Source organism: Cuculus canorus, chromosome 8, assembly GCF_017976375.1.
Source record: "Cuculus canorus isolate bCucCan1 chromosome 8, bCucCan1.pri, whole genome shotgun sequence".
NCBI classification, from domain to species: domain Eukaryota; kingdom Metazoa; phylum Chordata; class Aves; order Cuculiformes; family Cuculidae; genus Cuculus; species Cuculus canorus.
In genome coordinates, this window is record NC_071408.1 from 27,636,310 (window position 1) to 27,651,698 (window position 15,389).

General features: G+C 47.3%; 1 protein-coding gene across 2 annotated transcripts in view; it reads left to right on the plus strand.

The window, feature by feature from the left end:
* The first annotated feature begins 7,748 nt into the window (after positions 1-7,748).
* Positions 7,749-15,389, plus strand: part of ERI3 (ERI1 exoribonuclease family member 3) — a 140,781-nt gene continuing 133,140 nt past the window's right edge. Inside the window, exon 1 of one of the 2 annotated variants that reach the window (XM_054072408.1) lies at positions 7,749-7,818. The gene's annotated coding sequence lies outside the window, so the exon portion shown is untranslated. Of the gene's footprint in view, positions 7,845-15,389 lie in introns of both variants that reach the window. The other variant, XM_054072409.1, reaches the window with a different exon arrangement.

Here is a 15,389-nt window from a genome sequence, read left to right on the forward strand (position 1 = left end):
TATTTGGGAATACGTCATTAAATGAAAAAAAAAAATCAGAGTGCTAAAGTTTCTGTCCCAGCGTTAGTCAAAAATCATAATTTTTGAAACCTCAGAATTTCCCAAGGGACACAAATTCCTTTATTATTATTTTTGGCCAGCTGTCTTCCATATGACTGCCCGTGAAAGGTATTTTATCTTGAGTTAAAATCCCACACATAAAAATGTCTCTTTACCTTCCAGCAGGTGTGCTTGTCCTATGGGAAGATTTGCTTTATCAGCAATTTGTTCCTTCAGGAGAAACGCTTAATTTTAAATGTTTTTTCCATTTACACTTAGAGTTCAAGACACTTGAGCAGCAGCTTGGTATTGGGTGGCCTGTGCAGGCGTCAGAATCCTGCCTTTATGCACTGCAACCCTATTAGCTAAAATACTGGCAAAAAGATCTTGTTGAAGTGTTGGGTTTTTTTTTTAACGTGCCATTAAAAATGTTTAAAATGTTTAAAAATGTCCCATTTCACTGCTCTTGATGCCCTTGCTTTGAAATACAGCTTTCCCATGACGACAGAGCTGTAAAACACATTCAACTTTTTATTTTTTTAATTTTTTTTTTACTAGTTAGCAATGGAGTTTTGCTATAGCCATTAAAATATAAAGAATAAACTGCACCCAACTGTACAATATTTTTTTACCAGCATTTATAGTGACAATATAAACTGTGAGGGTTAAGCCTGAATTTTTTTGTGGATGGCATTGGAATATCAAGATTAAGTATACAGTGCGAGCACAAGGGTTTTATGACACACAATAATGTATAAAAGGTTGTATTTCTTGAGCAAATTGACATCACTGTTTGTACTTCTCTCTTTGTACTTCTTGGGTCTGATTTTTAGGAGCGAGAGTTGGAAAAGGCGTGGTAGATGATTCAGACGAGCTCCCTTGAACTGGAATTGGGTTGGCACCGACGGGATATTTTACCGAGCTGTAAGAGGTTGATTTCATGGTTCCCATCGCTCCTCTTGGGAGGTGATCCCACATTCATCGTAGCCTTAGGAAATTTCTCCTGATGTTCAGCCTACATTTTCCTTCAATCAAGCATCTTGTGGGAATGCTCTGGTGAGTGGTTATTTTGTGTTTCAGTGCTGACGCCTTCCTGGCACATGTAGGGAGTTCTTCTACTTCATCCCATGTATGAAGCAGGGCTAAAGCTGGATTCACTGAGCACTTTTCACCCGTCCTGCCTACCTAAGCCACTTACCCAGGTATGATCCTGCATTCTGAAGCACATTCAGTGGCAATGATAGTTCCACATCAAGTGCTGTGTGCCTGGGGCGGTCACATCAGACCCATGTAGAGGCGAACCACGGCAGTGTCCAGCCCACACTGCACAGTTCTTGTGTTTGCTCTGCATTTCATTGCATCCTCTTGTGCTCTTGAGTAGAATCATAGAATCATAGAAAGGTTTAGGTTGTAAAGGACCTTAAAGCCCATCCAGTTCCAACACCCCTGCCATGAGCAGGGACATCACCCACTGGATCAGGTTGCTCAAAGCCTCATCCAGCCTGGCCTTGAATGCGTCCAGGGGTGGGGCAGCCACAATTTTTTGGGACTTTTTGGGAGACAGGACCAGCCTGTCCGGCCGGCTTTGTACAGCGCCTTGCGTGTTCAGACAATACAAGGTCTGGCAGGGGCAGTCACATCCAAGCCAGCAAACCTCAGGCTAGAGAAACGTAATGCTCCTACGCATCAAACCCCGGAGCTTTGCCCAAATCCAAGCTCCTGCTGAGAAGTCTCATCCTGATCTGAAATGTCCAGCACTCCTTGGCCCTCAGGTAATATAACCCAGTCAATAGCCACTTTCTAATGTCCTGCTATGTTTTTCTAATGTACTTCATTTCCTAGCCTGCCAAAGGCTGTCCCTCTCACCTCTGTTTTAACTGGAAAAGGATTTCCACCCTATGGCCCTGATTCCGGCTGAATTAATGGTTTTTGAACTGAATCAGCACATTTGAAGTTAAAACAGATCCCCACTGAGTCTGTACATTTTTATTACTGTGCGAGGAGTGCTTAAGAAAATAAAAGGAACAAGAAATCCCTGAGAGTGGACCACCCTGTTGAGGGGGAAAATACAGAAATCCAGCATGCTTATATGAGTGATATTTATAGGGTGAAGTGACAAATATCGCACAAGGCCTTGGAGCCCAGTTTGGGAATACCATATACCAGTCTGGGTGCTCATGCCCAGGAAAATTTAATTGAAACTGGAGCAGGTGCAGAAGAGGTCTGCTAGGATGGTGTGGGAAATGGAAAGCCAAGGTGGTGAGGAGACATGAAAATAAAATGGTTTGTTTAGCCCAGCAAAACAAAGGTGACAAAGATGACTGGGATCTGAGAGCTGCCTATAAATACACCACGGGAAGGAAAAAAAAAACCCACAAGTTAAAGAAAAGGGTAAATTTTACTAGGGTAAACTAGCGTGAGCTAATTATGAATACATTTTAGCTAGGAATTAGAAGAAGTTTCCCAACTGTCAGACCTTGAGAAGCCTTCTACTTGGGTTAGAACAGGCAAGGAAACAAATGTATTTGAAGATGGAAGTTGATGAATTTACTGGGAAATTGGATGGGGAATTATATTGCAAGGTGGAGGGGAACAGCTCAGTGTCCCTGGGACTCCTTTCCTGGCCTACACTCCTACACGTGGGTTGCTTTTAGGATCTGACATCCTTTTCTGCCTTTCCTTTGCTCAGGACATCAGTACCTTTAAAATCTCCTGTTGTTGTCATCCAAGAGCCCTATGCTGCCTCCGCGAACCTCCTGGTCCTCCAGATCTGCTGTTGCTGCTGCTCCCAAATTCATCAAGGGGGTCACTGTCAAACAATGAGACACGCTTTCTCCCACGGGGGTTGAATGAGCTGCTTTCTATCAAAACACCCTTTAATTGACAGCCAGGAATGGCTTTCCGTGATGACAAGCTGTCATTAATATCATTCACGAGAATGATACCCCAGTGTTAGTATGTACGTTTAGAGGGAAAGGGAGAGAGAAATCCTCTGCAAACAAATGTTTCAACAGAATACGTGAACTGAGCTGTGGTTTCGAGAATGACAACGTGAATATAAAAATGTACACTGTGAATATTAGTATTCCCTTAAATATGTGTTCACATTGGTTAATGAGTCCCACCGGTGGCGTTAGTAACTGAAGGATTTGGGTTGGCACGTTATTAACTTGTTAAGTAGAAAACAGTGATACAAGACTACTTGTCATGTGTATTATAAGACATTTAAAAGTTGCGTTCAGCATAAGCAGCTGCACAGAACCAAAGGAGTCTCCTTTAAAATGAGGCAATGTTTCTTTGTGCTGTAATCACGTAAAATCCCATTGCTTTTAAGGGAGCTGTGCTCCATGGGTCCTTGGGAAGGAAGCACCTGGAGCAGGGCTGGGATGGCAGTCAGTGGGACCCTCCCTCCTCCTCTGTGCTGATCCAGCAGCAGGCAGCGACTTGATATTTCACCTTGGGTGAGGAAGGGCTCAGCCCTTTATTCACATGGAGGATCCCCTGTAGCTTACACACAGGGTCTGGAGGGGTTTATTCTGTATTTTCTGCCTTAACCTGCCTCACTGGTTAGCTGCCTTCTCATAAAGCCCTGTTCACTCCTCAATCCAGAGGTACCTCCACATCTGTGCTGAATGAAATGATGCTTTGTTAAGAAACTGTTGAGGTTTTAGAACATATAAAACTTACAGGTAACTGTAGACCAGGCTGCAGCATCTGCTGGCAGCAGCACAGGGGACCCAATAGGAGAGGGAGGCAGAGCTGGAAACTTCAAGCTACCCTTTCCACTCAGTGTTTGAAGGTAGCCCTTCGTGTAAATCAGGACAGCCCAGACACCACCAGTTCCTCAGCACTGTTCGCCCAGAGCCCCATGGCAGTTGTCCTTAGCATTTCCTACCTCTGCAGCTGCATGAGTTCCTTGGGGAGGGGGACTGTTCCCAACCAGGATGCTACAGGAGCATTGATGAGGAGGCTAAAGGATGTCTATTGATCACTCTCAGTCATTTTTCCAGAAGCCTGGAGTGAGCCAGATTAATCTGTGACACTTTTGGTGGCCTGCAGTGTTCATTTGAGACATGCACACTCACACAAGACAAGCTCAGATATGAACACTACAGAAACAGTGACAGTATTTAATAAAACATGGATCTCCTCAAACTGGTTCGGGTGCCTTCTCTGGCAGCTGAGAGCTGTGCCCGAGAAAGAGACTTATTTGAAAGTGCAGTTGCTCGAAGGCTCTTACATTGTTATCCCACAATTTTTGGAGGACAACTTGCATGGACTATACAGGGTTCATTGAGGCCGGAAGAATCCAGGATGTGGCTCCTCGTTATTGCTCAGCTGGGAGAAGGACTTCCCCCCACCCAATAAAAAAAATGGGCAGGAGGAAATCTCCTGCCTGCTGTGCTGCCTGACAAACCTGGGAAACGGCAGAGGTTTGGCTGATGAAAGGACACACGCGCATCTGTGAGCCACTTAGTGTTTGTCTAGACTGAGAGAAATTTCATTTTTACTGCTAGATGCAGAGGTCAGCAGGGAAAAGGTCTATTCTTTCATCCTTCTCAAAACACAGGCTGGCTGCGAGCCCTAAATTTCAAGCTTTGGGGTTGCAGCGTATTTTCAAGCATGTCTCAAGCAGTTTCCATCCCTGATAAGGAGGAGCAGGGGCAGATTGCTCAAGGAATGCTACTGCACAAAGGCCCTCAATTTGCTCTCCTGAGCTCCTGGCAAACCACACATCAGTCACTAAGGGCTTGACAAATCACAGCGATACAGCTAAGCTTAGAAGTAAAACTTCGCATTATCCTTGCTTATGTGGGTGGGAGGCTGAGAGATGCCAAATGTAAGAGTGCTTAAAGGAACTTTTTCTATTATTAAATGGTTTGCTGTTGGTATTTTTATAGTTCTGACATGCAACTTTCATGATTCAAGCCTCCCAAGTTCAAGGCTGCATACAAACAGAGCAAAAAGATAAATTCATCCCAAAGAGTCAGCAGCACAGTTAAAGGCAGGGACACCAGGTAAATAAAGCCAGGCAGCCGGGAAGGTGCCAACAGCCTGCCTTGCGTGGAGCAGCAGTCAGTGATCTCTCCGCCCGAGTGCTTGCCTTTGTCCAATATTTTAAGGCACAGAGACAAAAAAAAAAAAGGCTTAAGGGGATGATTTGAAAAAGGCAGCAAGATGACCAAGAGGTAGGACTGCTCTCACCTGTGGGAAGAAGATGAGTGAGGCGACCTCTAGGATCCCTCGCAGTCCTATTTGTGTGAGCCGATGACTCAGTTTGCTCTTAGCAGTTATGTGGATTTATCTGGGATGGTGTGAAGGAGCTGGAATGTGAAGGCATGAATCAATGTGGGGGACAAAGAAGGGAGCAAGTGAGCAATGGCCCCAGATAGTATGCTTGTCCTTTCGCTTTCCAAAGGTTACACATGGAGACCATCAGCTAAAGATTGTGTATCACCACGGGTAAGATGCGAGTGTCACAGAATCATAGAATGGTTTGGGTCAGAAGGGACCTTAAAGCCCATCCAGTTCAAACTACCATGCCATGGGCAGGGACACCTCCCACTGGATCAGGCTGCTCAAAGCTTCATCCAGCCTGGCCTTGAACACTTGCAGGGAGAGGGCATCCATGACTTATCTGGGCAGCTTGTGCCGGTGCCTTACCAACCTCATATTTCTTCCTAATATCTCATCTAAATCTCCCCTCTTTCAGCTTAAAACCACTCCCCCTCATCCTATCCCTGCACTCCCTGACCAAGAGCCACTCCCCAGCTTTCCTGGAGCCCCCTTTAAGTACTGGAAGGCTGCTACAAGGTCTCCTTGAAGTCTTCCCTTCTCTAGGCTGAATGAGCCCAACTTTCTCAGCCTGTCCTGTACGGGAGGTGCTCCAGCCCTCAGATCATCTTCATGGCCTCCTCTGGACTTGCTCCAACAGCTCCATGTCCTTCCTGTGCTGAGGACTCCAGAACCAAACACAGGACTCTGTGTGGTCTCATGAGAGCCAAGTAGAGGAGCAGATTGTCCTGACTGAGGGTGCCGGCCACGTGCATAGGGAGGAGACATCCAAGCTTAGAGGTGTCTAGCAGAGACTGAGCAAGGTACAGACCAAGGTTTAGGATCAGAGAACTCCATAAACAGAGAATCATAGAATCATAGAATCATAGAATCATAGAATCACCAGGTTGGAAAGGACCCACGGGATCATCGAGTCCAACCAGAAGAACTGGAAACTTGTGACTGATGTCCAAGCAAAGAGAAGGAGTGTGTGAGGGAGAGGAAAGACAGCCCCAGATTTGCCGAGGGACCTGACTTTGACTTAATCCAAATCAAACAGAGGGAGGAGACACTGATGCAGCCCTACCTGAGGGCTGGTAAGACTGACAGTGAGTTATCCGTGCTGATATCAACCTGTTCCAGAACAAAGTGATGTGGTGCTGTGAGCTCGGCAGCAACAGGGTGAGGAGAGAGCCCTGCAGAGGGATTCCTGGGGAGCCCCACACCCACGGGCAGTGCTGTCCCGGTGTGAGGAACTTGGTGTCTCTCTGCTGCAGCCAATGTGAACACCATGCAGGTGTGATATTACGTTCAGAGCTGTCACTGGGGTTGCTGAGGCGTGGGCTGAGCACAGAAAGGGGAAGCCTCAGGGGATGGTGGCACTGGGGACACGATGACATGGCTTCCCGGGCACAATGGGATGGACACATGGGGTGTAAGGTGTGGCCCCACGGGACAGGAGGAGCGGAGCTGGTGAAGGGGTGGCAGCTGGGACACACACGGGGTGTAAGGGGTGTCTCTGGGGGACAGGAGGAGCTGAGCTGGTGAGGAAGGGAAAGGGTGGCCCCTGGGAAAGACGGGGTGTAAGGGGTGGCTCCGGAGAACCGAGGGAGCTGGTGAGAGAGGGAAGAGATGGCAACTGGGACACACGGGGTGTAAGGGGTGGCAGCTGGGACACATGGGCTGCAAGAAGTGGCCATTGGGGACAGGAGGAGGTGAGCTGGTGAGGAAAGGAAGGAGTGGCAGCTGGGACATATGGGGTATACGAGGTGGCCGTGGGGGACAGGAGGAGGTTTACTACTGGGGTAGATAAAGGGTGGCAGCTGGGACACACGGGGTGTACGGGGTGGCAGCGGAGCACACCGGGTGTAAGAGTTGACTCCAGGGGACAGGAGGAAGCCGTGGCAGCTGGGGGACACAGGGTGTATGAGGTGACTGTGGGGGACGGGAGGAAGGGATGGAGGGGCAGCTGGGACACACAGGGTGGAAGGGGTGGTTGATGCAGCACACGGGATGTGAGAGGTGGCAACGGGGGACAGGAGGAAGTGAGCTATTGGGAGAGGGACGAGGTGGCAGCTGAGACACACAGCGTGTAAGAACTCACTGTAGGAAGGGAAGGAAGGGCAGCTGGCACACAGGCTTTATAGGGTGGCTGCTGGGCAGATGGGGTGTAAGAGGTGACTGCAGGGGACGGGAGGAAGGGAAGGAGGGGCAGCTGGGACACACGGGGTGTAAGAGGTGACTGCAGGGGACAGGAGGCGGTGAGCCGTTGAGGAAGGGACGGCGCGGGGTGCAGCGGGCGGCTCCCCGGGCTGCTGCTCCGCCGTCTGCGCGGCCACGCGGCAGCACACGCGGTGGGCGGTGCTGCGGCCGGACTACACGCCCCATGGTGCCCCGCGCGCGCGGAGCGGGCAGGAAGCCCCGCCCCCGCCGGCGCCGGGTGGCGCTGTGATTGGGCGGCGGCGCCGCCGCTCGGCGCGGGGCCGGGGGTCAGAGTGCGCGGAGGTGAGCGGCGGCGTTGGGCACTCGTGGTGCGGAGCGGCCGCGGCGCGGGGCGGGGGGCGAGGCGGGAGCGGCCCGGCCGCAGCGGCCGTGGCGGGGCAGGAGGGGAGGCGGGCGGCGGCGGCACGACCCGCGGCGGCGAGGGGCACGCGGGCCCGGAGGAGGCGTGGGGCCGCCGGGGCGGGGGTGGAGGCCCGGCCCGGGGCGGGGGGTGGCAGGGCCGGGGGAGGCGGCCTCGGGGCCGGGGTGGGAGGGAGGCTCGGCCCTGCCGGGCCCCGCGCTGTTGCGGCCCCGGAGCCGCCGCCTGCGGGGTCCGGAGCGGGGGCAGCGGCTGGAGGAGGGGAAGAGGCTGCCCGGGGCGGGCGAGGGGGCCGGGTTCGGGGGGGGCTCGCAGGCACAGGGGAGGGGGAGCAGGAGTTTGGATGTGGGGTTTTCCCTATGTTTTTTTGTCCTGTGAGGTTGAACCGCTCGCCTCTCTTGGGTCTTGAGTCTGGAGTAAACTTGAGAAAGCTTAGAAGTGCAGGATCTTTTTTCCTTTTTTTTTTTTTTTTTTTTAATTCTATGAGATTAAACCGGTCACCTCTCTCAGATCTTGAGTGTGGAGTAAAGTTGACAAAGCATAGAGGTGCAGGAGCTGTTTATTGATTTCGTAGGGATTTCTTCTCCTGTTCTTCCCTTGCTGCTGTACTGTTACAGGTGTTTCTTCTAAACTGAGATGTATGAAAAGGTGTTGTCATTTACCCCTTATGCTCTGTCTTCTATGAGTCGTCTGTCTGATGGATTTACGTTGTCATTGCTGGTGTGTTTGCTAATAAGTCTGATGTTTGTTTTACTACTTCTTTACTTACCTCTTTTCCTTATGGGGCTTTGGTTTCAGAAATGGTTGGATTAACAGCTACTGTGTAGTTTGAATTCTTAATATTCTTCCAGCTATGATGCAAGGGACCAGCAAGTTTTTAACAGGCTAATGCTTGCTCTTGTGAAGGATGAGGGATGCAGGGATCCAGGCAGGTACATAGCAAAGGTGCTTGACCCATCGGATGCTGTTAGACAGTTGTTAGAGGACTGTTTGGTGTTGTTTTGGTTTTTTTTTTTATGGTAACTTGATTTATTGTGTCCTTTAGTTCCTCTTTGCAACATTCTAGCATCTCATATCATTTGATGTGGGAGTTGGACTTTGAAGGTTTCTCTCCGTGAATGAATTATTCTTAAGTAATGTGTTTCGAGTCCATTTGGTTCCATTTCAGTGTGTCAGCTTGGGAAATCTAATTTCAGCTATCTTTGCTTCCCTTTTGAAGTACTGAATTTTGGCCTTTGCAACTGAATTTACATTTTCATTTTTTAATTTATAGTGTGGACCAAATGCTTGTCGTGTTTCAGAGAGGGGCCCTTTTAAGGTTCTTGTTCATCTCAAACTTTGTGTTGCTTTACATGATGGGTGCATCGGGTTTTTTGGTTTATTTTGGTTTATTTTCTTTTTTAAGTTAGTATATTTCGCCAAACAGATTTGAGCCTTACCAAAATCCCAAAGAAGAAACTCATTAAAGCATTAAAAAGAAAATGCTTGTATGCTTGATGCTGAATAAAGTTCTTGGATTGAGTATACACTGATAAGACCTAAAGTTTCTACTCTGCAGTTGAGACATACTTAACTTCAATTTGATTTCTTTAGGAGGCCTAATTTCAGCTGTTTTCATGCTTCTCTTATTTTGGCTCTGTTAACTTTGGTAGGCCTTGATTTTATTTTTTAATATTTTCCCTATTAAATTTTGCAAATGGAGTTCTGGAAGAAACTTAAATGTATGAAGCTTTTGCACTTGCCTGCCTCTATCAATCCAGCAACTGGGCACCTGTAAAGAGCAGCAAGACTGCAGAGTGCAGGTCTGGTGAAGTTCAGGTGAATGGTGTAGGGCCGGCTGCTGTGGTTGTACAGGAGAGCACTGGAGACTCTTAATCAACTCTGCATTTGGCACAAGCCTGCGCTTGGATCTGACGCGAGTGTTATTACTGGAAATGGTCATCGCAGAGACTCCTGGTGTTTTACTCTTGTAGTGCTGAGCATGGTGCAGTGACAGTCAGGGGACCGAGGAGAGAAGACAACAAGCCCTGACTCTCAGAGCATAACCTAGAGCCAGAGGTGTTGGCTGTTGCTGCTAGATGCCGTTTGGCAACTTTCTCTCTGCCGAGAGAAGTTGTGTGTGCTGGCCAAATGTCAGCTGAGAAGTTGTATTCTCTCCACATGTCCAGGTAAAGAGAATTCACTCCCAACCACCATTACCACCAAATAATTCTTTTTTTTTTTTTTTTTTTTTTTTTTTTAATTTCAGCAGGATATGTTACAGTTGTTACTTTTTCTGTGGTTGAATATTAGGGTCAGCATCTCCTGGATGGATTTCCAGGCTCACTGAGACTGGGTTGTGTGAAAACTATGTCCCATTGTAGCTGCTACCCTGCTTTTGCGTGTCTAGGGCAGAGCTTTGGCAGAGTACAGACTTTCTTTTAGCGCTTCTGGAGTTTGTTTGTGAATATCAACAGTGACCAGGGTAGTGAGTAATGCAAGTATTGTCTCCCTGAATCCAGACAGAGCTTCATTTGGCACTTTCGGGTGTTAACCTTCAAGTTAATTTTTCAGCTAAGGAAGGTGTGTGGCTGTATAAGTGGTTGGAACAACTGTGGCATTCATGTGTATGAAAATCAAGTAATTATGCGTGCTAGATTCCATTAAACAAAGGGTGGCCTGCCATGTCTCCTTTCTGCTAAATTAGGCCAATATGCAATAGGAGCTTTTACTGACTGGACGTGTAGTATTTACAAATCTCTTCCTCCTGGCCCTAGGAGCTCTGCTGTGGATTGAGAGTGCTGAAATGCCATATGTTTCAGAACTTGCTCCGAAGATGAGGGTTGGGGAAATTTGAATGAAAACTAAGACGTGTTATTTTTTGACAGCAAATGGATTGGCCATTGGAGCGAGCTGTGTGAAGGTAGTGGGGACTCTCCGTACTTGGTGCTGCAATTCAAGGCCAGAAACGTTTCTGAAAGGCGTTCGAGCCTTTGGGCTCAATTCAGGAATAATGACGTGGGAACTTTATGGCCAGCGCTACATGAGGTTCAGACAGGATGGTCCAATAGGCTTTCTGACTTCCAAGTTTTATGTGTTTATGCTGCTAGAGCCAAGATACCTTCTGTGTTTCCTGCAGAGTGCCATGACATCCCAGGTGTCTGTGTCCTGGTCTGAGTACGTGGTTTGGTGAGTGACTGAGTCAGCCAACAGCTTCTCCATGGCGCATCTCCCTCCTGCTTCTGCCAGCGTGGGCCCATCCTCTCCTTTGAGCTTTGGTGCTTATCCAGCCTGGCCTTGGGCTGATTTGTCTCACTAAATCAGCAGGAAACTATCTTGTTTTAACTGTGGGGTTTTTTCTGACTGCATTAGTCTTTTTACAGGTTCCTGTGGTTGAATTGGCTCAGAGAGGGGCCACATGAGCCTAGGAACTGGTGTAAGGTAATGCAGGAGAGTAAGACTGAGAGGGAAGGACAGCCCTGCGTCCTTTTGGCCTCCTAGAACTATCAGCTTGGTTAACCCCATTTTGTGTAGCTTCACCCTGGTGCATTTTCTTATGGCTCCCGTGAGAGGCAGGAGGCTGGACAAGAGGATTCTTGTTGTGATGCTGTGCAGCTGTTCTTTTCCTTAGTACCAAATCCACTCTTCCACTGTGGCTTTCCATTTTTTTTCTGTATGTATCTCTGTTGTTGCTTCTTTGTTTTAATTTTTGTTGTTTCCTTCCTCTACATTGTCTCAAAGTGATGAGTCCCTAACTCTGTGGAACTTCTTCATACTCCAGCTTAGACGCATTTGTGTCTCCACAGTTACTCTTGGAGAAGGTTTAAAAATACACAGCAAAGCCTGTCTTAGGAGACCAGTCCAGGAACTGACAAAAGTGGGTTGCCTAGCAGAGGTGGCCTAATAAAATTGGAGTGGAATTGTACTGTGCATTATTGGGAAGGCTTCTGGGTGGTCTCTTTGGACAAGTTCATATCCTGTTGATGTGGAGTCTCGTGTGGGTTTCATTGTGTTGTCAAGTGAACTGAGATGTGTATGTTTCCCAGCCTCATAGGATGCGATAGACCCAGCAAGTGCCTCCTTAAGTAATCAGTGCCTTCAGCCTCGCTCATTGTGATCTCACAAACCATCACGTATGTGGTATTACAATGGAAGAGATTCTAGTGCTCTGACATAGCTGTCATGTCTGGTGATGCCTTTGACATGTCAGCCAAGGAACACAGCAGGAAGAATGAGCTCAAGAAATGGGAGAAACCTTCCTTAACCTGATGAGAGTGCCTTCCATCCTTTAGTAAACTCCATGTTCGCTTGCCTCTTTCATAATGGCCATATAGAGGGTATCTGATACCTATGTAGAGTGAAAAGATTTTTTTTTTTTTTAATTGAACTATCAAGATGCACGTATCTTCTGGATCAGACCCACCTGGAGTCCTGTGTCCAGTTCTGGAATCCCTAACATAAGAAGGGTGTGGAACAGTTGGAATGGATACAGAGGAGGCCATGAAGATGATGAGAGGGCTGGAGCACCTGCTATGAGGACAGGCTGAGGGAGTTGGGGTTGTTCAGCCTGGAGAAGAGAAGGCTCTGAGGAGACCTTAGATCAGCTTCCAGTACCTGAAGAGGCTACAGGAAAGCTGGGAAAGGACTTTTTACAAAGGCCTGGAGTGGTAGGACAAGGGGGCATGGTTTTAAATTGAAGGGAGGAAGATTGAGATTAGAGGTTAGGAAGAAATTGATCAGGTGGTGAGGCACTGGCACAGTTTGCCCAGGGAGGTTGTGGGTGCCCCGTCCCTGGAGGTGTTCAGGGCTAGGTTGGATGGGACCTTGAGCAGCCTGGTCCAGTGGAAGGTGTCCCTGGCCATGGCAAGGGGTTTGGAACTGGATGGTCTTTAAGGTCCCTTCCAACCCAAACCATTCTATGAGTGATTGCCTGACTTTGCTCCTATAACCCTCATTCTTCTCTGTTGTTATCCTTAGTTGTTGTATTTCATCTAATTTTAGATTGTAAGTTCTTGAGAACAGGGATCTCTTCATCTGCAGTGGGGAGAGGCTGAATGCGATTGCAGAGTGCTGTAAAACAAAAATGATTAATGCCAAGATGTGTCTGGGCTGAAAAATAATGGGACAGCATGCCAGCATCCTGTGGCAATGGTTTGGCAAAGTTACATTACAGATTTTTCCAAACATGGGCTTGGTTCTCTAGCAGTGCTGGAGACAAACCCAGCCACAAATGGAGTGAGTGCAACCATGGAAATCTACGGGATTCCTGTTCAAGAGTTGCTACTGTGAGGTTAACAAATTAAAGAAGCAAATTTACCTGTCTAAAGTGATGTTACGTTATTAAAATGGTTTAAAAGTTTTGTGTTTTGTTGTTTGTTTTACTTATGTGGGGGGTCTTTTTTCAAGTTTGGACGGTGACTGTGGGTGAGCTGGTTCTGTTCCTGGTCTCGCATTTCCTGCCACGTATGCTAGCCAAGTGCTGTCATTTTTGGACTGTAGTTCATCTGACGAAATATTTGCTTTTAGGTTAAGGTTGATTAAAAAAAAAAAAAAGAGTTATCTGTATTGTTCTTCAGTTATATCATCACACAACTGAAATATGGGCTCGCATTTGACCTTTGAGTACGCATTTGAACAGCTACCAGAATGATGTCCTGCATTTTTCTTCTTCTCTGTTCCAGGTGTTGCTAAATGCATGCAATTTTGTTCAACGAAAAACATCTTTATTACCCTATCATTTTTACTCTTTGTCATTTAATAAAATAAGACACTCCAATGTAATAAAATAAGACAAACCTGTCTTACATTTTGGACTGGTTTTGGTTGCTCTAGCTTTGACTTCAGTTGTCTGTTAGAGGCCAAGACTCCCAGCTGCCCCTATCTAGGCTTTGTGCGGGGAATAAACTGAGGTGTGTGACTCACAGAACCTGCTTGCTTATAGTTTTTAATTTCACGTTGTCTTGTCCTTTAGATTAGTGTGGGTTTTTTGTTGTGTTTTTTTGTTTTGTTTTGTTTATTTTTGACAGCCATATTGCCCTAAGAAAGTAATTTAATGTGTAAATGGAAGCTCTTGTGAAACATAATTTCTTGGGTCACCACTCCAACCTGAACTTAAGTGTTCATCTTGCCCTGTCCCTACGTCAACTTATCGAACTAGACAGTGAAGGGGCATGGTTTTGGGTTAAAGGCGAGCTGTTGAAGTTATGCCTTCTCTTGCTGCCTGGTGATTTTAATTAGTTGTGGTAAATATTAATGTTATGTGCAAAGAACCCATTAAGCTTAAGTCATAGGCTGATTTGTCTTGCCACTGATGAATGTGAATCCTGTGCAGCTTGTGTGGTGCCCGTCTCTGTATATGGCTTTGAGGCTGTTCTGCAGATGGGGAAAGAGCACTTGCAATGCCCTGCTGGCTTTTTTTTCCACTGGTGTCCTTCACGTGGCAGGACTTCCCCATCCTGTTCCTTGCTGCTCACAGTTGCCCCTAAGCGGCTTCCCTGGTGGGGAGCCTGGAGTGTGACAGCCGCTGGTGCCAATTCCCTGCTTCATGCTCCATGGGGCCCCTGGGAAGCCGGTGCCTACAGCTGGCACTTGCCTTTCTCCTGGCTTTCCTTACTTGCTGGTGATCAAACTGTCATGCTTTAGTGTCATGTACTTGGACCACTAAAACACAGGAGCTGTAGTCAGTTTGTGCTTGTCCCTGTACCTGCAGCTGATATCCAGAGATTAACTTATTTTTAATTATTTTTAAAAGGCAGTTGCTAATTAGAGGCGCTGATGCCACAGGTGGCACATGCTGTTGTGCAGCACATAATGCAAATTTTATCTTCCCGCTGAAGCCCACCACACATGGCCGTTTCCCATGTTATTGGGTGTTGCGAATGTAAAGTGCTGTCACATTTTCCCAGGTCTGTGTACAATCTGTCAAAATCATTCCTGAGGTCCAGCCTCAGTTCATGGTCCCATTATGCTTCATACGTATCTGTGGAAGGAATTGGAGCTGTGTGATATGAAATATTAACCTAGTAGGTTGAATGCCAGATGTGACAGCTTGTGCTGTGAGATTATAATCTGACCCTGCGTGCATAAAAAATATGTATATGGTGTTTTATGCAGGTTTGGAAATGGAATCACTGAGGATGTGAATTTATATGGATAGAGCTGGGTTTCTCATTTTTGAAGCTGCATTGCTTGCATTGTTGTCTGTTATTAAAAAGGGATAATTACTAGTGCTTTGCATTGTCGTAGCTGTTATAAATGCTTTACATGACTTCTAATAAAGAGTGTTTGCTCACCAGCTCTCTTGTGCTCTGAGGCACTCTGACCTTGCCAAAGAAGATGATGTGAGGTCTTTCCAGGGCACCTGGAGCGGTGGCTGGGTAAACATGCAGTTAAAACTTCATTTGGCTGAAAGTGCAGAGTTTGCAGTGGGGTGGCTCTCATTTGTATGCTGTTTGTGTAAGGGAGTCAGCATCCAGTACCCCACTCGTGCACCTTTGTTCAGAGCATCACTCCCTTT